This window comes from Hippopotamus amphibius, chromosome 3 (assembly GCF_030028045.1).
Source record: "Hippopotamus amphibius kiboko isolate mHipAmp2 chromosome 3, mHipAmp2.hap2, whole genome shotgun sequence".
Taxonomy (NCBI): domain Eukaryota; kingdom Metazoa; phylum Chordata; class Mammalia; order Artiodactyla; family Hippopotamidae; genus Hippopotamus; species Hippopotamus amphibius.
The window spans coordinates 82948635-82973541 of record NC_080188.1 but is presented as its reverse complement, the minus strand read 5'-3'; the positions used below and the strand labels follow the sequence as shown (position 1 = coordinate 82973541).

General features: G+C 41.2%; 1 protein-coding gene across 2 annotated transcripts in view; it reads left to right on the top strand.

Moving 5' to 3' along the window:
• The first annotated feature begins 12362 nt into the window (after positions 1 to 12362).
• FBXW7 (F-box and WD repeat domain containing 7) overlaps positions 12363 to 24907 on the top strand; it is a 204140-nt gene continuing 191595 nt past the window's right edge. For both annotated transcript variants that reach the window (XM_057726412.1, XM_057726413.1), the window contains exon 1: positions 12363 to 13652. The gene's annotated coding sequence lies outside the window, so the exon portion shown is untranslated. The remainder of the gene's footprint in view (positions 13653 to 24907) is intronic.

The window sequence follows — 24907 nt, the reverse complement described above, 5'->3', positions numbered from 1 at the left end:
TGAATTGAATCTAGGTGTCAGATTCTGATATTAAAGATGTTTCAATCTATACAATTTTTAAATCAAATTTATTTTTATCAAAGTAAAATATGGGTTTCTGAAAATAACAAGATTCACTTGCTTTCCCTCATCTAATGTGGCTTCCTCAAAGGCAACCACTTTTAACTCCTCAGATGTTTTTCCCCTTGGTATGTGTGTAAATAACATGCTGATATGGATATGCCATGATTTTTCAAACCAAGACATCATCTATGAAGTTCGTTATTAAAAATGAGTCTTAATTATCTACACACACACACACACACACACACACACACACACAAACACACACTCACTATCCTATGCATTTCATCTTAAAGTTTTATCACGGTCTTTGATATTTTTCTTTTTCTGTATTGTCTCAGTTTTCTCCAGGTTAATTTTCTTTTTAAAAAAAATATATTTATTCATTTTATTTATTTATTTATTGGCTGTGTTGGGTTTTGGTTGCTGCACGGGGCCTTTCTCTAGTTATGGTGAGCAGGGGCTACTCTTTGTTGCTGCGGGCGGGCTTCTTAGTGTGGTGGCTTCTCTTGTTGTGGAGCACGGGCTCTAGGTGCGTGGTCTTCAGTAGTTGCAGCACGTGGGCTCAGTAGTTGTGGCTCACGGGTTTAGTTGCTCCACGGCATGTGGGATCTTCCCAGACCAGGGATTGAACCCATGTCTCCTCCATTGGCAGGCGGATTCTTAACCACTGCACCACCAGGGAAGTCCTGATTTTCTATTTTGCTTTCATGTTAGACTTTCCTCAAATGTCTGGTGATCCTTGGCTGTCCATTCACATTTAAGAAAAAGCCTGTTTTCCGCTTTACCCTGTGCCCATCCTTCAAAAGCAACTAGTGACTTCAATTTTTGACATTTTCTAGGGTTTCACATCAGAGATTGGCTGGTTATTGCTGGACACTCTGCTGCAGTAACTTAGGTTTTAGGTTCATTTTTTCTAAGTTAGTTATTCCTTATCTATCTTTCTATCTTCTAGAACTTCCTGACATCTCCTCTCTGCTGTCATCTCATCTCCTGTGCTCTTTGTGCCTTTTATGCCTTTTTATTCCTTTACTGTTATTTTAGGGGTTTTTGAGAGGAAGTGGAGACAAACACAGGTTTTTAAACAGAAGTCTACATTTCTAATTTTGTCTTCTCTTGGGTTTTTACTATTAGTCAATAAGTAATGGTTAGTATGGGCTCAACGCAAATGAATAAAAATATCCCTATTTTTCCAGTTGCCTTTGTCAAAGCCTCTTTTACTTTGAAAACCTTGTGTTAAAAGTTATGACTGTCATGAATAAGAAGAGTAACAAAAAATTTCTTATCACTCATATCTGAAGACGTTTGTGCTTAGAGCAAGAGAGCAAGGTGAGGAGAGTGTACACACAGGGCAAAGGGCAGGTGTGGAGTCACATGGAGGCTGGCCCAGTGTGTGGTGGCAAAGCCTGTGCAGGGAGAGAGGTGAGGATCTGTGCAGGGGCGGGGTGGGGGTGGGGCACATGCAAGCACGGTGAAGAGGTCACCCACACTGTGGGGTGGCCTGTGGCGAGGTGGGTGAGAGGGTGTCAAACTGTGGGGATGTCCCAGCACAGGATCTGAGCACAAGCAGGGCATCCTCACAGGGGAGGGGGCAGGGACAGTGATGAGTTTGGTTATATACCAAGGAATTGATCAAATAAGTAAAAATATTGATGGTAATGAGGGCCAGGATTCTCACCCTCAGAGAATGAAGTCATAAACATGGAAAGGGAGAAAATCAGAATACACCTTCAGAAGTGAAATTAGAAGTTATCAGTGTGAACTGATGGACTGCAGTGTATCTATACCTATATGGCATAAATGTTGATATATATAGATGTAAATGTGTGCGTGTGTGCATTAACATGTTCTCTAGTTCTAACCATGAAGAGAGCCTAAAAGCTGTAAACTCATATTGCAACCAGTAGACCTACCCAGATTGTGGATTCTAAATACTATTTGCTACATAAGGGAACCAGGGCTCCTTAGCAGGGTGCCAGATTTAGTGTATAAAAATATAGCAAATATTTAGCAAACAAGAAATTATTGCATGGGGCATACCTACACTAAATTATTTATCTGAATTTCAAATTTCACTGATTAACCTCTATTTTATCTGGTAACCCTAATCCTTGGAGAAATGGCCACTTGCAACCAGGGGCAGGGAAAGGACAACATGAGCCGGGAATATTTTGTTGTGCCAGAAAAAAAGAAAATACTCACAGAAGGATGGGGCAAAATGACACAGGAGCCAGTTTGAAGGGGTTCCCACTGGTCAAATATGGGACAATGTGAGCATCAAAATAAATAATAATAGTAACAGATTACAACCCATTGAACAAAATAGGAAGCCAGGAGCCCACACGGATATGAATAAAAGTAAAGTGAAGGCATGATAAGGAAAAGGATATTTATTTAGATCTAAAGTATCTCGTCACAAAATTAATACTTGTTAATTCCAAAAGGGAAAAATAGTAACTTCATTTTGGAGTTACTTTCTTGTAGAGAAGCCTGGCGGACACCATTTTAACCAACTGATTGAAGTGAACATCACCAGTAACAGGACAAATAAAAACTGAGTGTGTCATCTGAACACAGCATCACTTCGGTGATATTCCTGCCAAACCCAAACACACCCAAATTGAGGGATATTCCACAAAATAACTAACTGAATCTTCAAAGGTATCAAGGTCATGAAAGTCAAAGAGTGAGGAAATATTTTTGACTAAAGGACACTAAAGAGATGTGACAATTAAATGCAATACACATTCTGAAGTGTATCCTTTTTTTGCTATAAAAGATATTACTGGGATGATTGATGACATTTAATGAAAGTCTTAGGATTGGATAAAATAAATGATCCATGTTTACTTCCTCATTTTGATGGTTATATTGTGATTATGTGGGAGAATAACTGATTACACTCCCTTAAGCATTTGGAGATGTTGAGGCACCAGAATGGCAACTTACTCCCAAATGGGAGCTCAAGATAAAAAAGTTCTTTCCACTGTACCTGTAATTTTTTGTAAGTTTCAGATTGTTTTAAACTAAATAAAAGTAATGCTTATGTTTGGTTTTAAAAGGGAAATGAATGTTTAATCATGCTTACACACGGATCTAAAAAAAGAGCTTAAAACACCACTAATAAGCTGTGTTTTGGAATGATGACGTTAAGAGATTAAAAGCCAACCATCTGGAAATCACAAATTCATTTATTAAAAACGCTTCTGAAACTATATTGCTGGAATTTTTAAACTACGAGAAGCCAAAAAGAAAATTCTACGTATTACTGATATTTGTATGCCAAGCATTGGGGAAATTGCTATTTAAAACAAAAACCATGGTAGCTGTTTCTGGGGTTTAGACATTGAGATTTCATCTCTGGGGTAGATGGTCTTTTTCTTTTTTTAAATTAATTATTTATTGGCTGTATTGGGTCTTTGTTGCTGCACGCGGGCTTCTTTAGTTGCAGTGAGCGGGAGCTACTTTTCGTTGTGGTGCGTGGGCTCCTCATTGCCGTGGCTTCTCTTGTTGTGGAGCCCTGGCTCTAGGTGCGTGGGCTTCAGTAGTTGTGGCTCATGGGCTCAACAGTTGCGGCTCACAGGTTCTAAAGCGCAGGCTCAATAGTTGTGGCGCATGGGCTTAGTTGCTCCGTGGCATGTGGGATCTTCCTGGAGTAGGGATCGAACCCATGTCCCCTGCATTGGCAGGTGGATTCTTAACCCCTGCACCACCTAGGAAGCCCAGATGGTCTTTTTAAGAAAAACATCTTTAAGGGAGTTATGGATTGAATGTTCACATGTTGAAATCCTATTCTGCCCTGCCACCTTCTTCCCTTTCCCTTTGTGATGGTACCAAGAGGTGAGGCCTTCAGGTGATTAGGATTAGATGAGGTCATGGAGGAGCCTCATGACTGGGATTAGTGCCTATTTAAGAGTTAGGAGAGGTTGCTGCCCTCTGCTCTCCATCATGTGAGGACATGAGGTCAGCAGTCTGCAACCTGGCAGAAGGCCCTCCCCTGACCATGCTGGCACCCCAATCTCAGACTTCCAGCCTCCAGAACTGTGGGGAATAAATTTCTGTTACTTATAAGCCACCTAGTCTATGGTAATTCGTTACAGCAGTCAGAACAGACTAAGTGTGTCAGACACTGCTAATTTCCTGCTCCTTGTCTATTCTTCCCACCTTCCTTACTTATGCCCAGCTAAAATACTACTCAGCCTTCTTTCTTTAGACCTAGGTGTGGCCCCGAGGCACCACTCTATCAAAGACCTAAACGGAGGTGTGCTGGAAATGTTGGGAGAAGAATCGGCTTGTCCTCATACAGGTACCACCTTTTCTCCTTCTGTCCAGTCTGCAATTTGGATGTGACTCCCCAGGAAGATCAGTCTATTTGTGACTTATTAGGCAACAGGCTTGATGATAAAAGTCAACATGACGTTGATGGCAATGAGGATGGCAAGGAAAGAAAAACAGCCTGCGTACTTGCTGGCATAACTGAGCTGCTGTGCCAACCTCGAACTCCCTAACAGTGGATTTTTCATTAAGAGAAACAGCAAACCCTCTACATGTTTATGCCAATTGGGTTTTCTGTTATTTACATCTGTATACACTATTAACAATGAGTTTGATGGGGTTTTTAAATAAAAGATGGAGACCCAAGACAGTTGAATTGCTTGTTTAACAAAGTAAAAGGAATCTTGTATTTAAAGAGACTGTTCTGGAGAGATGTGAAGAGGACGTGGGGGTAGAATAGCAAATTCAGGGTGACTGGAAGAGATCTAAGGAAAGACTTTATCAGTGAGAAATTCCCTAAGGTTGCAACTGGCCAACAGTTTTAGAAAAACTTACATCTGACATCGATTTTGAAATTGTTTGCCGCGCTATAAGTTGGTTCTTATATTATAATAACCATTTGTTACCCCTCAACCTAAAAGGCCGCTACACAGAAGTCTTATGTTGATGAAATGAAATAGCTGTGTCCAGTGAGGGGCAAGGCACTGAAATAATTTGAGGATACCAGCCACAGTGGAGAGAGCTGGCTCTGAACTTTTCATAACATAAAAGATGGTAGGTCATAACATCTTGTTTGGTTATTAAAAGAAATGTCAATCCTGGAATGAAAAGCTGGAGAACCTAAGGATACGTTCTCATCCTTGAAATGGAAGCCTATTTGTTGAAAAGGAGGTCTCCAGTCAATATCTGGAGGGTGCTGATATTATAGTATGTGGTTCTTTCACAGAAGAGTCAATCCCTAGAGTTTTTGTTTTCTTTTCCTAAAAGTCCTTTTATAGTTTGAATTGGAACTCAGAACTCACATTTCTATTAAAAACTATATAACAAAAGGGGGCTGCATTCTCATGTCAGGTCACAAAAGTTTATATCACTCAACCTCACTAGATTAGAATACTAACATAATGACTTGCTATTCTTTATGTTTTAAATGCAGATTTGTTATTGAACTCAGCAATTTAACATAACTTTGTATGTTTTGCTCTGTTCACTGTTTGATTTAGGTCAGATAGCACTTCTCCAAGCAGCAACTAAGGAATCTGGACTCCTCCTAGCATTGGATCCATTATCTGAACATCTCTTCAACTTTTTGTCTCTGCTTCAACTCTTGTTCTCAGTATCTAAACATCCTTTGCTTCTAAGCCTGTAGACAGAGAAGCTGATTATCTCATGGGAAACTTTAGGGATCAAGCCTGGGCATGACAAACATTACTTCTGCCCACATTCTGCTGGCCAGACTAATCACATGGCTCCAGCCTAACTGCAAGGGAGGCTGGGAAACAGAGTCTTCCTTTGTGGCCAGGAAGTGGAAAAAGGAACATGGGCATCTTGCACCTACTTTGCAAGGTTCTGTCAAGATTAAATGAAATAACTGCACATTCTAGGTTCTTGTCAAGTATGTCCTTTCCTTCCTTTGTAATCAGCTAAGTACATACTAGTGGTGGCAGGTTGCAGTAGCGGTGGGTTCTGATACAAAGGACTCCTAGTGAAAGGATTTGGGGAAAGAAAATCAGATGCAGATCCTGGTGGAGTTAGGCAGAGCTTGTGGTAGCCTGAAAGACAGGTAGAGAATAAGAATATAAGAACTGTGAGTTAGATGCTCTTGAAAGGGCTCCCAGAGAGTCAGGACAAATTCAAGGAGGGGCAAAGAGGTAATAAGGGTTTTGGCTGGGAGAAAGATCAGGGCCTTCCAGGGAAGGCATGGTGGGGCAAAGGTGGAAGGAAACAGTGTCTAACAAAAGGTACAGGTTACTTTTGGAAAAGAGGGGAATCCTCAGTACCTCAGTGAGTGACTGCCACAACCACAAAAGCTGCATGGAGTCAAAGGTGAGTGAAAAAGCAACTGAAGAAAAGGAGATCACCCTTTACTAAAAAAATATAATGCTCTTAGTAGACTTAAAATATAACATTCTAGAAAAGAAATGAAATAATGTAAAGCAATTGCTTCCAAAGAGTATTGGAGAGTCCAGTTTTTAGTTTCCCTAAAAATACTTACATTTAAGTACAATTGAAGAATGCAATGTGTGAACCTTGACTGGATCAGGTTGGGGGAAGGACACAAGCTATAAAAAATATTGTTGCTATTTTATACTTGAAATTTGCTAAGAGAGTAGATCTTAAATGTTTCTCTCTGCCCACCCCCAACAAACACACAAAGGTAACCATGTGAGGTAATGGATCTGTTAACTAACCTTATTGTGGTAATCATTTCATAACATGTAGACATATCAAATCAACACGTTGTACACCTTAAACTTATACAACGCTATCTGTCAATTATTTCCCACTAAAGCTGGAAAATAATTGTTGTTGGGACAATTAGGAAAATTTAAATGTGAAATAAATTTAGATATAGACTTTGGTTAATTCTCTTAGGTCTGACTAAAGGTTGGGGTTAGGTACATCCTTTTTCTTAGGTGATATCTGCTGAAGTATCACCTAAGAAAAAGGATGAAGCATCATGATGCCTGCAATTTAGTTTCAAATGGTTCAGAAAAAGCATATAAAGCAAACACAGCAAAATGTTAACAATGACGGAATCCAGGTGGAAGATGTATGAATAGAAATTACACAGTTCTATCAATGTTTCTGTATTTTTAAAAACCGTCATAAGGAAAATCTGAAAAATGATAATAGGATTGAAGGTTTCTAGGCTGTGATCATTTATTTGCTCAAGAGAACAAAGCAGTGACCCAACTATTCACACAATATATCGTCAAATGATAATATAGTTCAAATAGTTTTAGATGGTAGTAGCTGGGGTCAAGTATCAAGCCTGGGGCGTATTGGCACAAAACTGTAAATTCCATGAAGCCAGGACACCATTGTTTTCACCATTATATGCACAGCACTTAGTCAAGTGCTAGGAAATAGCAGATGATAAGTAAATTTCTGTTCACTGAATGGTGAAGTAAATGTGAAAATTCTATGCTTAGGATAGATATTCTAACCCTCTTATGTTTTCTACATATCACTGCTTTTTGGAAGACAAAAAATATACAAATAATATTTATGTATCTGGTACCTTTGGCAACTTCCTACTGTTAATTCAATAACTCAACTTTGAATTTCAAGGCAAAACATTTAGAAACTTTTGCTTTTCAGAGCTAATTTATGTGTAAGTCTACCTTAATATTTTTATGAAGTTATTTTCTTTAAGGCTGTTGTCACCCAATACTTTATTTTAAAAATAACACCTAGATTTTACTAGATAAAAAGTGACTATTAATGACAGAATCAAATGAAGGATTCTTCTGAAACTTTAAAGTTAAATTATCAAATATAACAAGTGATTCAAAATTATTTTATGAATTTATTTTCCATTAAAACTAGTAGTCATCAATCATTCATTTTTAGAATCAATCTTTTTGCAAACCCAGATGATGATAAAGGCCACACAGGGACAATCTCATCAAACAGTTGATAAGTTCTCTAGATTGATTTGTTCTTGCAGTTAAAAATGTCATTAAGTTCTGATAACTTCCAACATTTTTAAAAGCATTATGATATTGTTAGAGAGCTGATCACCAAATCCAAGGGCCTTTGCTGCATCATGTGACACTACCAACCACTGCTTTCTTTTGTGCAGTTCTTTTTTCAGATGTTGAGGAAGGATGGTAATTCTCTGAAGAGGCAATGGGGCCTAGTGACAGGCTGGCTATAAGGGACGAAGGGAAGAGTGGAGAAATCTTTTTTATAAGCAGGTTCCCGTGTAACCCCCTTTTAGCACTATTATTTATATTAATCTTTAAAAATTTTATTCTTTTACTTTTATTTATACCAATCTTAATCTGATCCTAAAGCTGTTAGGCTTAAAAGAAAGTAACCTTACCCAATGGTAGAATAAGAGGTTTGCCATGTGGAAGTGAACAACATTCTACAGACCAGGGGAATTAATTTACCTTACTGCTCCAGCAGCCTGAGGGTCAGTGTGATATAACGGCAAGCGTGCTCTATTTGAAGACTTGTGGCCAAGTCCAGGTTTCCTTTTTACTTGCTCTTCTGACCCTGGGTAAGTCATTTAATTTTTCGGGGTCTTCCTCCAGTCTTAAAAAATCACTGACTCTAAACAAAGAACTGACAGATAAGAAAATGATAAAACCGTCATATAGAATATGCTGGGAAAATCTGCCAGGTAGTGACATGGATGGTATGTATTTGATATTAACGAGTAAAATTAAAAAAGAAACAAAACATGCATTTTAGCAGGAATTTTAGGAGGAAAGAAAAAGCCATTGTGACTTTTATAAAATGAATTAATCTTGGAAAGGAAAAAAAATTTGTGCTGGTGAGACAATTTGTTACGCAGCTGCCTATAAAATATAAAACAACAAAGCACAGAGTTTAGTTACATAGATTCAAGAGAATAAATCTCTGACTTTACATACTTGAGGGAAACTAAGTCACAACAAAATCCCAAACCACCATGAGTTTTCCAGCAACAATTTAATAGTTGAAAGCGTGGCACTATTTTGGAATGCAAAAAATACTGCCTTATAGTCCTACTTTTAAGAAGTTTATCATCAAATTCATAAGCGATTATTAGGCAAACTATAATTATTCTGATTTTGGAGAGAACCTGCCCCAAATGTAACTCATTTGATAGTATGACCTTACCTGAAATATATTATTCAAATGTGGACTATAAAAGGATATTGGAAAATCGGGTATCTCAGTGACTACGCATGAAAACGATAACACATTTCACAAAAGAAGAACTACAAATGGCTAGTAGTTATATATGAAAAGGTCCTCAATAGCATCAGCAATCAGGGAAATGTAAGTTAAAACCACAATGATGAGTATACCCCCCCCATCAGACTGGCAAAGCTGAAAAGGATCGACTATACCAAATGTGGTTGAGGGCGTGGAGCCATGAACAGCTGGTGTGACTATAACACTTTAGAAAACAGCGTGGCATTATTCATTCAGATTATAATACACATAACCACTCCCATACAGAAACTCACATAGATGTGATGGAATACATATAAGAGGAATATTTATAGCAGCATTTATATCAGTTCCAAACTGGAAACAACCCAGACACCGATCAACAATAGAATGGCTAAACAGATGATGGCCTATTGCTGCAAAGCAACCCTGTAAAATGCAGCAATTAAAACAAATTAGTTATACGAACAACACATGGATTAAAATCGACGTTGAGCAAAAGCTGTAAGCGCAACAGGTTACATATTATGTTGTCCCCCAAAAGGGCAAAACCAAACAATATATTGTTTAGGGATGCATGCTTGTGATAAAACAATAGAGGAAAACAAGGAAATGGTTATCACAAAAGTTAGAATAATGGTTACCTCTAGAAGGGAGGGAAAGAGTTGTGTTCAGGAAGGTCAGCGGGGGACTTCTGGGGTGCTGGCAATGTTCCATTTCTTGACCTGGCTGGTTACATGAAGCTTTCTTTTATAAGTACTCATTGTACTGAATAACTGTTTTATGCATTTGAATGCATATTTCACAATAAAACCGCTAAAAGTAACTGAATACTGTAGACGGAATTTCTGGAAAGAAATTTTGCTAGAAAACTTAGCTTCTGAAATCTTTGACGGCAAAAACTACTGATGTGGGATAATAAATCTGATGAAATAGTTTCTCAGACAAGCTCACTTTCAAGTATAGGAGAAAAGAACCCTATACAAATATCCCTTTGTTATATTTTAACATAATATGCAGATCTTTAGCACAAACAAACTGATGAACCAGGCCAAGAACTCTGTTAACTAAAACTTCAGATTTTTTTGGAATTTCAAATGAACCAGCTGTTTTCTCCTCTGGATTAATACGAAGTAAAAGAACTAAAGAGATGCAGACCAAGTTGGAAATGTAGGAACTTCCTTCTCTGCCGTCACCAGTTCCAGTTGTTTCCTCCAGTTATCATATTGGATGAAGTGGGTGGATCTTGCCTAGTGAGCTAGTGCAGCTTTAACTTCACGGGTAGGTGGCTGAGAGCCCTCCTGAGTGCCATTCTGCCTCTCAGTACCCAGGTTCTCCCGTGGAGCGACTGACAATGAAAACAGATCAGGTCACTGAAAAGCTCCATGAGGTTACCCGCTCTTCTGGAGGCATCCTCTGCTGGGCTGCAGAGCTCTGATGTTTGTACTCTTTTTATCCAAAGCTCACAGAACTTAAAACCTGAGGTGCTCAGCTTTACAAAATCCCCTCAATCTGTGTATTTTACTCCTGCCATTTTCATCAAAAAATTTAGAAGAAGAGCAAAACCCGGAAAGATTTACTTTGTAGCCATGTGCGGCCATCACTTGCTGGTCTGATTCCCTGTGAGTCTTTTTGGAAGGACCTGGCAGGGACTGGTCATTAGAAGAGAGTCAAATCCAGGGTAGCTTAAAAGTAGGAGAGGTCACCTGGCTCTTAGAACTTTGGATGAAGGACAGCTGGACAGGTGCTACTTAGTGTCTCTTCTTGCTTTGGCAACATCCATCTCACCCGCCCCCCAATCACTTTTTCTGCAGCATTTTAAAAATGAGCCCTTGGATTTTACCCAGTTACAAGTTTCCTTGGTCTATTTGCATATATATGGTGGTGGCAGTAGTGGCAGAAACTCTGAGCTCCCAAGATCCGTCTATAAACACTTGCTCCTCATCCCCTGAGGTGGAAAGACCTGTAACAGCCACTATTGCTGCTTCCAGAGGAGGCAAGGCCGCCAGAGTCCCAACTGTGGAATCTGCTTCCATTCATCACTGCTGCTGTCATCTCATTCTCACACTATGCACCAGGACAGGTTCAAGGCAGATTTCTGAAGAATCTGAAATCCTTTTACCTTAACATTTCTTGTCCTAGAGAACTACACTGTCAACTTCATGAGCTTTTTACTTGAATTTACTTTCCAGGATAACATCTGTAGGAAAACCTGCATAAATAGTAACAATATTTATTTCAGAAAGGAAATATAGCCTTTGAGTCACACCTGAAACACAGGCCAAAATTACTTGATGGCGGTCATGGACACTGTGATTAACAACCAACAGCAGCTCCCCAAAGCTCCAGACCACAAGCAAGAGTGATTCCTGAAAGGGAGGCACTTCTAAATTCTCCTTCTGAAAAAGTCAAAACAGCCTTCTACAATCTCCGCGAGGACGGCTCCCTTCCCTCCTCCCGGCAGTTCGCCTCCTTTTTCGCTAAAGACTCAGGTTGTGACTGCCCACTCAAGCCGCACCCCTATTTCCTTGGGGGGGGAGGGGGAGGGGGAAGAGGGATGCATTTCAACTCTCATCTTTACAGTGCTACGCAGTTTACAAAGCGCTTGCGCTTCCGTCAAACTCCGCTGAGCTCCGCAAGCGAGGGAGGCGAGGCATTCATTCATTCATCAAGCGCTTGCCCGGCGCGACCACACGTTACCGGGCGCTGGGTCTGGCCGCGCACAACGGGAGGGGTGGGGCGCTCGCTCCCTCGAGCAGGTGCAGCGGCTCAAGCTGTAAGATAACTTCGGGCTCAGCCGGGCTTTCCGAAGGCCCGTCTGGGGCCAGATGCCTCACCTTCGGGTGGTGCGCGCCCGAGCATGGCCGCGCGGCCTGGGCCTCCTCCTCGCTCCCCAAGGAGCAGTCACCACCTGCTCTGAAGGAAACCTCTACAGAGCACGCTCTCTCCACCGCCCTCGGGTCAGGGGTAAGCTCAGGCGGCAGCTTAGGCTCCACGCGGCTCCTCCCCTTCCTCTTTTCAGTTCTGACGCGGCCGTACAGGCGGCGGCAGCGGCGGCGAGTCCCGCGGCCCGAGGCGCACCCACCCGTTCGCCGAGCCCGACTTCCTCTTCCCTTGGAGCGTCATCAGCGCGCGCCGGCGGCGCCCAGGGCGGGGTGGTTGGAAAGGGGGAAAAAAGGCCCGCGGAGGAAGCCTCGGAGCGGGGAGCAAAGGGAGGGGGGAAGAGAGCGGTTGCTAGGTGACTTGCGTCATCGGCCCGCGCCGCTTTCCTCCCGCCCCTCTCTCTGGAGTGAGGCGAGAGCCCCGCACTGAGCGAGGGAGACAGCGAGCTGAGCTCCGGGCGCTACCGCCGCCGCCGCCGCCGCCGCGAGCGTGAGAGCGAGGGAGAATCCGAGAGATCCCGCGCCCGTGCCCTGGCCGCCGCCGAGACCTCCGCCCTGACCTGGGCCAGCGGGAGCCGCGGCCACCCCTCTTCTCCCCCCCTCACCTTCCCGGCCGGCAGCGGCGGCTGCACACGCCGGAGCCCGAGCCCGAGCCCGAGCCCGAGCCGGAGCCGGCGGCTGGGGGGGCAGGGAGGCGGCCACCTCGGACCGGGACTGGTCGGCTGCTCCGCGGTGAGAGGACGCTGAGGAGGGGCCGGAGCGTCTGTTCGTCCCGGGGCGCCGGGCGAGGGACCCCCAAGGTGGAGGGAGGGGGTCCCAGCCGCAGCGACACATGCGGGAGCCGGGAGCGGGGGCGGCGCCGAGCGGAGTCGGCCGGGTCCCCCACCTCGCCGCCGCCGCCGCCTCGGCCACCCGCCCGGGGCCGTAGCATCTCGCCCCGGAGTGTATGAGCCGGGGCCCCAAGCCCGGCAACCACCCCCCGGCCGGGGGGGCGGGGACCCCGATGTGAAGCGGCGGCCGGGGCGGCGGGGACAGCAGGACCGGCGCCGCCGTCCTCCCCTTCCCTCCCCCCCCTCCCCTCCGCCCCCTCGGGGGGGGGGTCTTCTCTCTCGGCCAGTCGCCGGCCCCCCGGCCCCTCGGCAGGACTCCCGGAGGAGTTCTTAGAGCCCCCTCCCCCGCCCCAGCCCCGAGGGCGGCGGGGCCGGGGGGGACCCGGGGGGCCGGCCGCAGCCTCCGCCCAGAAGAAACTTTGTAAAGACAAAATCCGGAGCCTCCCAAACGTGACTGTCCGGGGAGAGGTGGCCCGGGACGGGCAGAAGACCCAGCCTGAAGAGACCCAGGAAGAGGAAAAGAGGAGGTAAGCGGGGCCGCCGCCTCCTCTGCTCCGGCGGCGCGGAAGAGACCCGGGTGGCCGCCCGGCTTTGCGATCCCAGCCCCGCTTCTTCCTCCGTAACGCGCCGGAGCCTGCCGCAGCTGCCGCCTCGGTCCCGAGGAGGAAAGGAAGCACCCCGCTCTCTCAGCGTCCCGGCTCTTCTCTAAAGTGTGAGTGGCCCCGGGGAAGGGAATTGAGGGGTGGAGAGGAGAGGATGCTGGGGCGTCCTCCGGAGTTGAGCCGATGTTCTCCAGGAGTGTCGGGAGGGTACAGATGAGTGGGGTAATTTATAGTTCTCACTGCTGGGAGAGGCATCCGGCAGCCCTGTGTTTTGTAACCTTTTAGCGCTCAGTACGTGTGATACGCAAGCCCGCAGGTTTCCCTTCGAGGAGTTCTGTCTTTCTCCAGAGTTGGAGACTTGCATCTTTCTGGCCAGTAATTGGCAAAAGGAAATCGAGGAAGCCAGAGCCTATGTGCGCACAAAGGACATCTCTGTAACATTCCTTTTCCCGATACACAGGGTGGGAAACAGCGCGGTAGTTTTTGTCTCAGGGCAACTCTTATTTGGGTTCCCATGGGGGATCCTCTGACTGTTTGAACCCCCTGAAAGTAAAATTGCTTTCTTTTTTGCCAGTCTTCCTTGAGAGATTTCATTTCAGTACCTGTTGGTACAGGAATTTTTTTTACCTTCACATTTCCTGGGTGCAATTCCTGCGTCTCAGGAGGACACTGACAGGTTTCAGTTACTCAGGAAATTCTGAGTTCTTATGAATCACAACTGATCTGGAGGAGAGCATGTAGTACTTTAACCAGTTTATAAAAGTTGTTAAATTTTTTCCTTTTTTTTTTTTTTTTTTTTGAGTAGCATGTTGTCCTAATTGCTAGCACTTTTTTATTTGGTGGAATGGCTCAAAGCTCTGCTTATTTAAGTTATCTCATGCTCCTCTATCAAATGAGGAGAAACTTCTGATGTTTAATTCTTTGAAGAATGATATTTTTCCTGTTCCTTTATTTTAAAGCTGAAGTCTATAAAATCTTTAGTTTGTAATTTAGGTATCCTCTCAGAGGGCCAAATTAAGGTGCAGGAAAGTAATTAACATTTCATATATTTATACAGGCCTTAGAGTTAAGCATAGGGTGGAATTTTGTATAACAGGACATAGGCAGTACTAAGAATTGTGGCCCTTCCAGACAACTGTGTGAGCTCACAGTCTCTGAAGCCACTGCTGAGAGAAACTTTGTGGGAATGAATGTAAGCGTGGGGTTATCTGTGCTAACTTTTCCATTCAGGATCTTGACTAAACTTATTTAAAACTCTCTCAAACACTTTTCATTCTGTACTTTTTTTCTTTTGAAGAAATGAGTTCTACAAGTTTATTAGCCCCTGAATTATGTAACAGTTCATTTATTTATCCCAAGCCTGTCTCTTTATAAAGTTTCAAGACACATCCCAGGTTTGTGTTTTGAGAATTGTTAGAACAAGCTGGAGTTCATCTTTTCCTGGTTTTGTAGGTTTGGATTGTGCGTCATTACCATCATCTTTTCCTGATGTTTTGTCTGTCTTAGAATAATTTCTTCCATCCTTTTGATCACTTTGCCCTCCTCCAGAACTTCTCCAGCTGTTTTGTTTTTCTTTACATGCCTAGTTCTTGTCATGCTTTTATTAGGAACCTTAAATTCTGTTTTAAATAGGTACTGACAGGAAAATATTGAGTAGTGGGTGTAATGTTAGACGTCAAATCAAAAACAAATGTCTCTAGATCTGTTATTTTGTGACCCTGAGGAAGTCATGTATCCCATACTTCACAAAGATAGGAGGAAGAGAAATCTAGCCTTGCATTGGCTGTTTTGGGGGTGAGGAAAGGAGGACAGACCAACAGACTAGTTTGGGCGTAGGTTATAGTCTGTCAAAGTTGCTTACAACTTTGACTTGTATTGTTTTGACTATATAGATTGGTTAAAAATCACGGTAATTTTCATTGCACATTTGCGTAGCAAAGAAACAGCAAAGTATTTGGGCGTCCCTGCCTTTGAGATGCTGTTGCTTATGGGTGGCAAAGGCAATGAAACACAAATTTCACAAAATTGTAGGAAAGGGGGAATGGACCAGTTTTCATGTACGACTACTATACGTGAGCTACTGTTTGGTACCTTATAGATGTAAATGTATTTGTGCATTTTTCTTTAGGGAAATGTTGATGTTGATCTGTTCAGAACTTATTGGAGTATCATGAGCCAGGGGAATGTGTTTTTTAGGAAGAAAAGAACAGGTGGAGGTAAAGTGTTTAAGACTTTTGGAATTGGAGGGTGTGAGGGACAAATGTTAAAGCTAATTGGGAAGTTAGCTTATAGGAATACAGAGGGAGGTTGTTGAGTAGGCTTAGGGCCAATTTGTGTTTGTGTGGATACATGTTTACAGCCCAGAGAATGAATCGAGACCAATGTTCCTGAGAGGGTAGTTTTAGATCATTGAGAAGAAATCGTGTTTTAGGCCAAGAGGCATTATACCTGGATTAGGATTTTGTTTTTCTAGGGGACTGACATTTATATACCACAGTCATTGATGAGCTGTACAGATGGAGGATTGAAAAATAAGGTGCTTCCAGTATATTAGTATGATGCTAGTGGTTTCTTATAAAAAGTAATTCAGAAATGGGGCAGTGGACTTTGTTTTGGACATTAAATTTTAGGGTTAAAGTTGGATACTGATGCAATCTCAAGACAGTGAAATGATGAGTGATAGGCTGAAAATGTAGAATTGGGAGGCATTAGCAAAGTACTGAGGTTTCTCTATAGTGCTGATGGAAAGTAAAGAGCTGAAAAGTGGGTATTTTTACTTGGGGGGGGGGGGAGTCTGTTAACGTTAGCAAAGATATAGGAAGAACAGAGAATGGATGAGACTCTCCCTAAAACAGATGTTTGAAAAGTGAGTAAGAGTTGAAACTGAGAAGGGAGGAACAACCTTTAAACAAGGCCACTAGCTCAGTCTTAGGGTATGTGATTATTTTTGAAACAGCTAACAAGCTTTTTGTAGGGTATATATGTCCCTTGAGATTAAGTTAGGAAGAATATATAAGATTTCAGTGTTAAGGAACTTATACATAAAAGGACGGATCTCTTTCACCAAATTCATGTTTTTAAACTTTGCCCTTCATTATTATCCTAAGTCTGGTCTTTAACATGACGAAGTGGGGCTAAAAATAGCTGGCCAAGAAGGCTGCTTCCCCTGCTCACAGTTGTTGTGTGTCTTTGTGTCCCATACAATGGAGGGGATATCCCTGTGTTGGCGCAGCAGTGCTGAAAATGCCTTAAAAAAATCTTTTTATTAGAAAACAAAAAGAAACCAACTTGGCATTTAAAAAAATTCAGACATCTTTGAAGCATATATAGACACTGGAAGACTGATTTTTTAAAAAATTTTAAAAAAATTAATTTTTTGTGATGAAAATTGAGTTTAACATTGACTCTAACAAGGATTAAGGATCGTGAGGTAGGGAATATGTATATCTACACTTTTTTTGTGCTCCTTAGTTCGAATTCACCTTCTTATTAGCTTCGGTGGCCCTTCTTAAGAGTGGTAATTCAAATGGCAGGTCCTTCCAGGCCATAGCTATTTAGACAGGGGGCTAGATCTAAGGTGGTTCTAGGATCTGGAATATATGCCATATGAGTGCCTTCTCTCCGCACCCTCTGTTTTCCACAACATTTTATATGCAGGTAAAATCATTTTTCAGTGAACTTTAAAGGGCAGCCTTTTTGGGTTAACATGATTTTTTACTAGTAAAGATAGTGTGAAAGGGGGGACTCTGGTAGTAGGGAGTGATCACTTTGTGTGTTCTGCCTTGGCAACTTTGGGACTGATGTGGGATGATTAAGAGCCTTGAGGGTGTGTGTTTGTGTTTATATGTTTTAACACCTGATGACCCCGAAGCCCACACCTAGGCTAGCAGCAGCCCAATTGGTGTACTTGGAGATGGTTCTTGGAGAAGTCTTGTGTTGCCTCTGGCATCTCATTGTGTAGAGGAAGAGTTGGCAGACTTTGTGTGTGTGTGTGTGTGTGATGGGCCAGTTAGTAAATAGTTTAGGTTTTGTGGACCATATGGTCTCTGTCACAGTGATTCAGTTCTGCTCTTGAAGTGTGAATGCAGCCATAGACAATATGTAAGTGAATGAATGTGACTGTGTTCTAATAAAACCTTATACATAAAGCCAGGAGGTAGGTTGGGTTTGGCTCGTAGTTTATGGACTCTTGGTATAGAACACTGCCAAGTCCACCAACATGCAATATGAGCTTCATTCTACTACAAAGCTGGGACTGGCTATTTTAGCTGGTCTCTGTTTTATAAATGAGATGTGTTCCTTGGAGGCTGTCTTAAAATGATTTGGCACAGCGTCTACTGTTCAAGGTACTTTTGCCTCCACAGTGATGAGAACTGTGGACTGAGGAGCAGGGGCAATACCATCTAAAAACAGATGCAGCTAAAAATTAGGGACTACTTACATTTCTTATTCAAAGGTACCATACCATATAAGATACCATATAGTGTTATGCTGGCTGTGTATCATGGCCAGAAGTATCTTTGAAGAAACTTGTGAGTATAATTTTGAAAGGTTCTGAAAATAAGTTGTAAAGCATTTACTTTGGACGTAAAATTGGAAGTGTTTATGGTTTGTTTGAATCCGATGAAAATACCAGGCAAACTGTAAGAACATTAAGGTTTGATACTTCTGTTTCTGAAAGCTTTGATCTTTTGCAGTGACCAATTCAGTGTGTAGAATTATTGGCGCCACAGTTTTTGTTTTGTTAATTTCAAGTATTACATCTTTAGGAAAAAATTATTTATTTATTTATTTGGTTGTACTGGGTCTTAGTTGCAGCAGCTGGGTTGCGTGGTTGTAGCATGTGAACTCTAACTTGTGGCCTGCGTGTGGGAATCTAGTTCCCTGACCAGGGATTGAACCTGGGCCCCCTGCATGGGGAACGTGAAGTGTTAACCACTGCACGATCAGGGAAGTCCCCAAGTGTTATATCTTAACAGATCACGTAAATCATTTAATTGTGTACTTGGAAAAGTTTTGCTGTATTCTTAAGGGTAAATGTAGCGTGGGTTAGTAGATTCACCCAAAAAATAAATCTCAAATGTGTTGTTTAGAAAGGATAATTCAGCTTGTGCAATTTTATGTCATAGGTAATATCAAAACATTTGTTTCATATGTCAGCATTGGATGGTGGTATGTTTTTACCCTGGTTTCATAAATCTTATTTATCTCAGGATCCCCCTGTTTATGGCAGGGGAAGGGGTTACTCTTGCAATAGTGAACACTTTTTGGTTTCAAACCTGCTTTTACTTTACATAATGTTTCTACGCATATAATCGATACCTCAATTCCTCTTCCTTTAAAAAAGGGGTGTGACAGTTTTACATAACTTGACAATTTTAGTATACCTTTTAGAAAGAAGGTCACTGTAAAGTTGCTTTCTTATTCATTAGGAGAGGATTCTTTCTTTGCTCTTTTCAGAAATCTTCCTTTTATTTCAAGCTTAAGGATAAGTGGCAATTTAAAAGACACGAGGTGTCCGTCTCCTATCTGCACATGTTCCAAATAGAAATATTCTACATTGGTGACACTTTCAGTGGACCAGGGAAAAGAGTAGTGTGTTAGGTTTTTTCTTTTCTTTTTTGTGTGTGTAGCTGAATTGTCATTACAGATGAGTAAAGTTGTTTTAAAATAATGAACTCTTGCTATTAAACATTTCTAGTTTGAGACTTTTCCCTACTAAGTGTCAAATCAGTCTGTCTTATGCCTTAATGTAGTTTTAGATTTTTGCTACTTCCTTATGATACCTCATTGATACTGTCTCATGATCCCTTTCACAGTGTGTTTAGAGTATGTTTTCTAAATCTGCATGATATTTCCTGAACACTATGGGATATATATTTTCTAATAATTATACTTTTACACACATGCATATTTATAATTTCCACCTGTTCTACCTTCAGAATTGTGAAATATTTGAGGGGACATCTGTACTTGATCTGGATATTGAGTGACAAACGAATGTATAATAGTTTTTCTAAAATCTTCCCTTAAAAAGTTTGAGTAACAATTGATTTCTCTAAAACTAAGAAAATATAAGAGCCTGTGTTTGTGTTGTATTATCCTGCAGTGCAGGTAGTTGAAAAATAATAAACAAAAATGGGCAAGAGACCTTATTGCTTGGTATATTGTTTTTTCTTTTCCCCCTCACCTGGTAGATCAGATATTGTGCAGTTTCTGTTGCTTTGCTGTTTTGCCTCTGCCCTTTTTTTTTTCCAGCTGCAGGTTAGCTACAGGAAATCTGGGTGGCTTTAGGTAGGAGGTAGCATGTGCTGTTGTGTGTCTTTGTGTACATGTGTCATGCTAGATGCTCCTTCATGACTGCTGTGGAATTTAGGAAATTTTAAAGGATGGTGCAAAATATTTTTAACATCACTTAGCCTTTCCTCTGAGAGGATCACTATAGGATGAGATACTGAACCCATCAATATATGTTAGGCCACATGTGAAGTGTCAAGACAAATTGCTGATTTGTTTTTGGGAGAATATATGTATCTTAATGAGACTTTTAGGATGGCATGCTTTTCAGGGCAGGGTAATGGGCAGTAATAGACCTTTGTATGACATCCTCTAGGTCTGAGAAGGATGGGCCCCACTAATAATGGTGGGTAATTTATAACTGTCTAATGGTTGAAAATATTATACATACCTGGAGCCAGCAACATGTAGCTAATTCATTCCTCATTTCCCTCATAAAATACGTTGCTACTCTGGAAGCAGAAGACTCATTAGTTAGGCAGTACCTTTCTTAGCTTTGTGGCCTGGGACAAGCTACTTATCCTTTTACTGTCGACTTCATCACCTGTTGATGGGGACATGTCTTACACAGGGTTGTTGTTAGGATTAAATGAGAAAATGTAAAACATATGCAAAGCTCTTCCAGTGCCTGGCATATAGGAAGGTGACCCATCACTGTTAGGTTATTAAGTTAAAGATCTTTTAAAGTGTGGCGTAGACAGAAGGCTAAAGTCAGGCTTTATGTTGCCCAACATTTAAACTCAGCCATTGAGTTTGACAAATAGTACTGAAGTAATTCTGCAATGTTTGCAAAAGCCTCTGAAACAGTGTATGATGCGTTAACGTTTTTATTTTAAGAAGTCTTAAAAAGTCAAGAAATGGCAGAACTGCTGTGATTTTTATAGGAAAGAAAGACTGATTTGAACATAACTGGAATTCATCCCTAATGACCTCAGTAGCGCTTAGATCAGAGAGGACTCTTTTTTGAATAATTTATTGATTATCTCTGAAAGTGACTGTGGTTTAAATTGCCCATTTAGAAATATCAGGATGCAGTGGGGTTATCAAGTCTTTTAACTGTCCATCTCTTTAACACTTGGGAATAAAATACTTAAAAACCGTGAAGTTTAATAAGTTTTATTTGTATCATTACATCTCAAATTAAGGTTGAAGGAATTTTATTTAGGTGATTTTGTTTTAACTAAATTTAAAATTTTCTCCTTTCCCTAAAATGATGAGCGCAAGGGAGGGAGGGAGGGTTGGATATTCCCTTCTGATGCTTAATATTTACCGAATACAGGATCAGTTTTCAGAAATAACTTTTCCTCCACATTTGGCATAATCAATGTTCTGTTGGCCAATTCAAGAAATAAATGCTTCTCGATAGTTTCTTGTATTTGGAAATTATTTCTGTTTTGAGAACAATTTGGCTATGCCTTCATAGTTTGTTTATTTAATAGAACTGTATATTTGAGATAAGTGTATGAGAAAAGTCCAAAGGCAGAAAGAAAAGATTGAGATATGTTTCTTAGCACTGTTTGTCTTGCCAACTCTTGTTCTCATTCTTTAACTTTTCTTTTAAGGCAGATTTGCTTTAGATTTTGGTGTAAATGCAGAAATTAGGTTGATTTGTGTATTAGTGGATCTCTGGTTAAGTAGTTAATTTAATGAATATTCTAGTTTTTAAACAAATTCAGTATTTTAAATATTTTTCTTTGTCGGTAGTGATTGGAGTTATAATTCTGGAGTTATGCTTCTTTCCGTTTTAGAGATTTTCAGAACGAGTTAAGAATAGGTTACTGGATAGATGGGAGAAGAGCAGAGTCTCTCTAGTGAGTTTAATTTCTTCCTGTTTACTTATGTCTTTAGTATCAAAAGGTTATATAAATATGGGGGTCATCAGCATGGTCGGTGGTCTCTGCATTGACTACTGTGTGCATTTGATAACATAGCTTTTGGAATGCTGCTGTAATGAGTGGGGAACCTTTTTTCTACCTGAGGATTACACAGGTAGACTTTCTTTCGTTAGCGAAATTTAAAAATTTTAACTACTAATTAGACATTTAGAGTAGGAAACAAAAAATTTCCAAGTTTTTGTAAAGGTGTTTTAGTAGGAGAGGAGAGGTGGGATGTACGGAGGAGGGGAGAGATGCAGAGCAAAGGAGGGAGGGAAGCGGCAGATTCGGGGAGAATGGCTCAGGAAGTTTTGAGGTCAGCCTTAGTCACAGGTCACACCCTGTTATTTCTTTGGGTTGTGGACACGGGGTGTTACCAGTTGTTATCTCCCACCCTTTGAAATGTTGATTAGGTGATTGACTCTAGTTCCTAGTTTTTCAACATCTGGATTCTTTAAACCATTGAAGTTTTAATCTGTATGGGATAATCAGTGTATTCTAGGGTGGGAAAACTTCCACAGTACCTGCTAGGAGAGGGGGCGGACCTATGGTTTTTGGCTACATTGGAGTTTCTTTTTGGTTTGGTTTTGTTGTCTTTCCTCATTTGCCAAATTTCCCTAGCTTTGCCTAAGAAGGATACTTGTAATTCTGTGTATGTCATACTGTAGTTGAGAGGCATGCCTTGGAGTTGATAGACCCCGGTTCCAGCTGTGCTGCTTTGTGACCTTGGGCAAGTTGTTTATTCTCTGTGTGAACCTGTAAAACTGGGATGATAATAATAGTACCTACCGCTCTCATAGGGTAGTTAAGAGGATTGAGATAATGCATCGCAGTGTCTGGCTCAGAGTTACTGCTCAATAAATGTTAGTTGTTGCAATAATAATAAATATTACTATATTATTATTATTTCTGTGCGGTTGCTGAAGGCCTCTTTGACCTTTGTTTGTGAATATGTCGCTATTTTGAATACTGCCTTTATTCAGTGGCAGTTATTTACTGAACACTTACTGTGCCAGGCATTGATCTAAGTGAATAGAGCATTATAATCCCTGCCCTCTTGAAACTTACATTCTGGTTGAGGGAGACAAAATATATAAAGCAAAGTGGATGACCCATCACTCATCTTATGAAATTTAGTGTTTGACCTCAGATGTCTGTGCCTCCATTAACCAACCCTACCAGTCTTCACCTTTAGATCTTTTGCATCGGTTCCTGTTGCTGTGCTTGAGAGTGTTTGTGGCAGGAGCACCCTAAAAGCACAGAGCTAAGACTCACTGTCTCCAGCTACTGCTCAGTCTTAATTTTAGGCAGGCTTATTACTCCATCATTTCCTCGGCTTACTGCCTAAGTTGGCTATCACAGAGCTTCCCTTTCAACCCCGCACTCTGCCCCCACCCTGTGTACAGAGGGCTGCTCTTCCCCAGCTTGTCATGTCTTGCTCATCTATTTTATTTCCAAAGAGGGGATACTAGAGACCTCTTTTAAGAAGTGTTCCCTGACTGATCTAACTGTATACTTTCCTTCTACTCTTTTTAAATTTCTCATCTTCTGTGTGTTGTTAACAGAGATATTTAACTTGCTTATTCTCTGTCTTTTAAGAAAAATACTTTTCTTGTGTCTACAATTAACTTGTAAGCCTGTTTAGGTCAGGGACCACTTTTCTCTTCTGAACCTAAACTTCCTCACTTGGAAAAAAGATAATATCTACATCACAGGGATGTTGTGAGATTTCAGATAATGTGTGGAGAAGGCCCTGAACCAAATCTTTATAAATATAGTTTTCTTTTCCTTGAACCACTCTAGTTCCTAAAGTTGGTACTGGGCATACATGCAGTCAGTGCTTAAAAAATATTTGTTAATTTATCCTGAATTGAGGTTAGGAGTCTTTTAATTTAACTTCCATTTATGTGGATAACTTTAGGTTTTACTTCCAGGTAAGATTCAGAATATTAACTTTTCAAGTATCAGATGAAAAAGGCTGAGGCATGAATAAGAGACATCAGAACAGTGCTTAGAGTAGGGACTGAAGCCCCATTGTGTGGGTTCAGTACGGGCTGGTTGTGTGACTTTCGGCAAGCTAACTCTTGATCTCAGTTTCTTTATCTGTAAGATGGGGAAAATAATAACTACCTCATGGATACTACGTTGTTAGATTAAGTGAGATAATAAATGAGAAGCACAGAACATTGCCTGGCACATAGCAGTAGCCCCAGGGAACATTTGGCAATATCGGGAGATGTTTTTGATGGTCACATCTCGGGGAGAGGTGTGTGAGGGCGCTACTACAGTATCTAGTGGGTAGAGGCCAGGTATAATTGTACAGGACAGCACCCCACAACGAAAGATTATCTGGTCCAAAAGGTCAGCGGTGCCCAGGTTGGGAAACCTTGCTTTATCATTAAGCTGTTTCTCATTTGGTTATTATCTTTGTAGTATGAGGTACTTTGCCAGTTAGATTCTGTATAAATACTGACTTCCTTCACTTGTACCTAAAAACTGACTACATCCATTTATATGCAACATATATATTTAATGCATTTTTTTGTGTGCGTGTATGTGTACATGTATATACTTTTATGTGTGTCTCAGTACCTTGCTGTGTCTTCTGCCTGGAGTATGATTTTCCTTTCATCTGTGAAACATTTATCTCTTAAGACTGTACTTAAATATCATCTCTAGGAAGCCTGTTCTGATTAATGTGAGTAGAGTTAGTTGTTTTTTCTCCTGGTTACCCACAGTATCTATGTGGCTTATATAGCACTTAACATAATTATTTGTATTTTTCTCTTTTACTGGTCTATCACTTCTTTGAGGACAAGGGTTCTATCTTATTCATCTTTTCAGTAAATATCTCCTTCCCCTGAATGCCTAACATTTGCTGCCACACAGTAGGCATATATTAACAAACGAATGGAAGAGAAAAAAATAAACTGGAAAGATTTTTTTAATAGGCTCTATAGGAAAAGATTATTATGTTGTCTCCTTTGTTTCCAAGTGCTTAGTGTAGTGCCTTGTCCATAGATGTTCAACAAATATTTTTCGAATGAATTAGAAGCCATTTGCAAAAGTTGATAGAAATTTCATGTGAACTTTTTTCTTCATTTCTAGAAAGTGTATCATAGAAGTAAAACAGCCTAGATACTTGGTGCATGTGATGCATTGTCAACTTTCCTTTCCTTAACTCAGTTAATGAG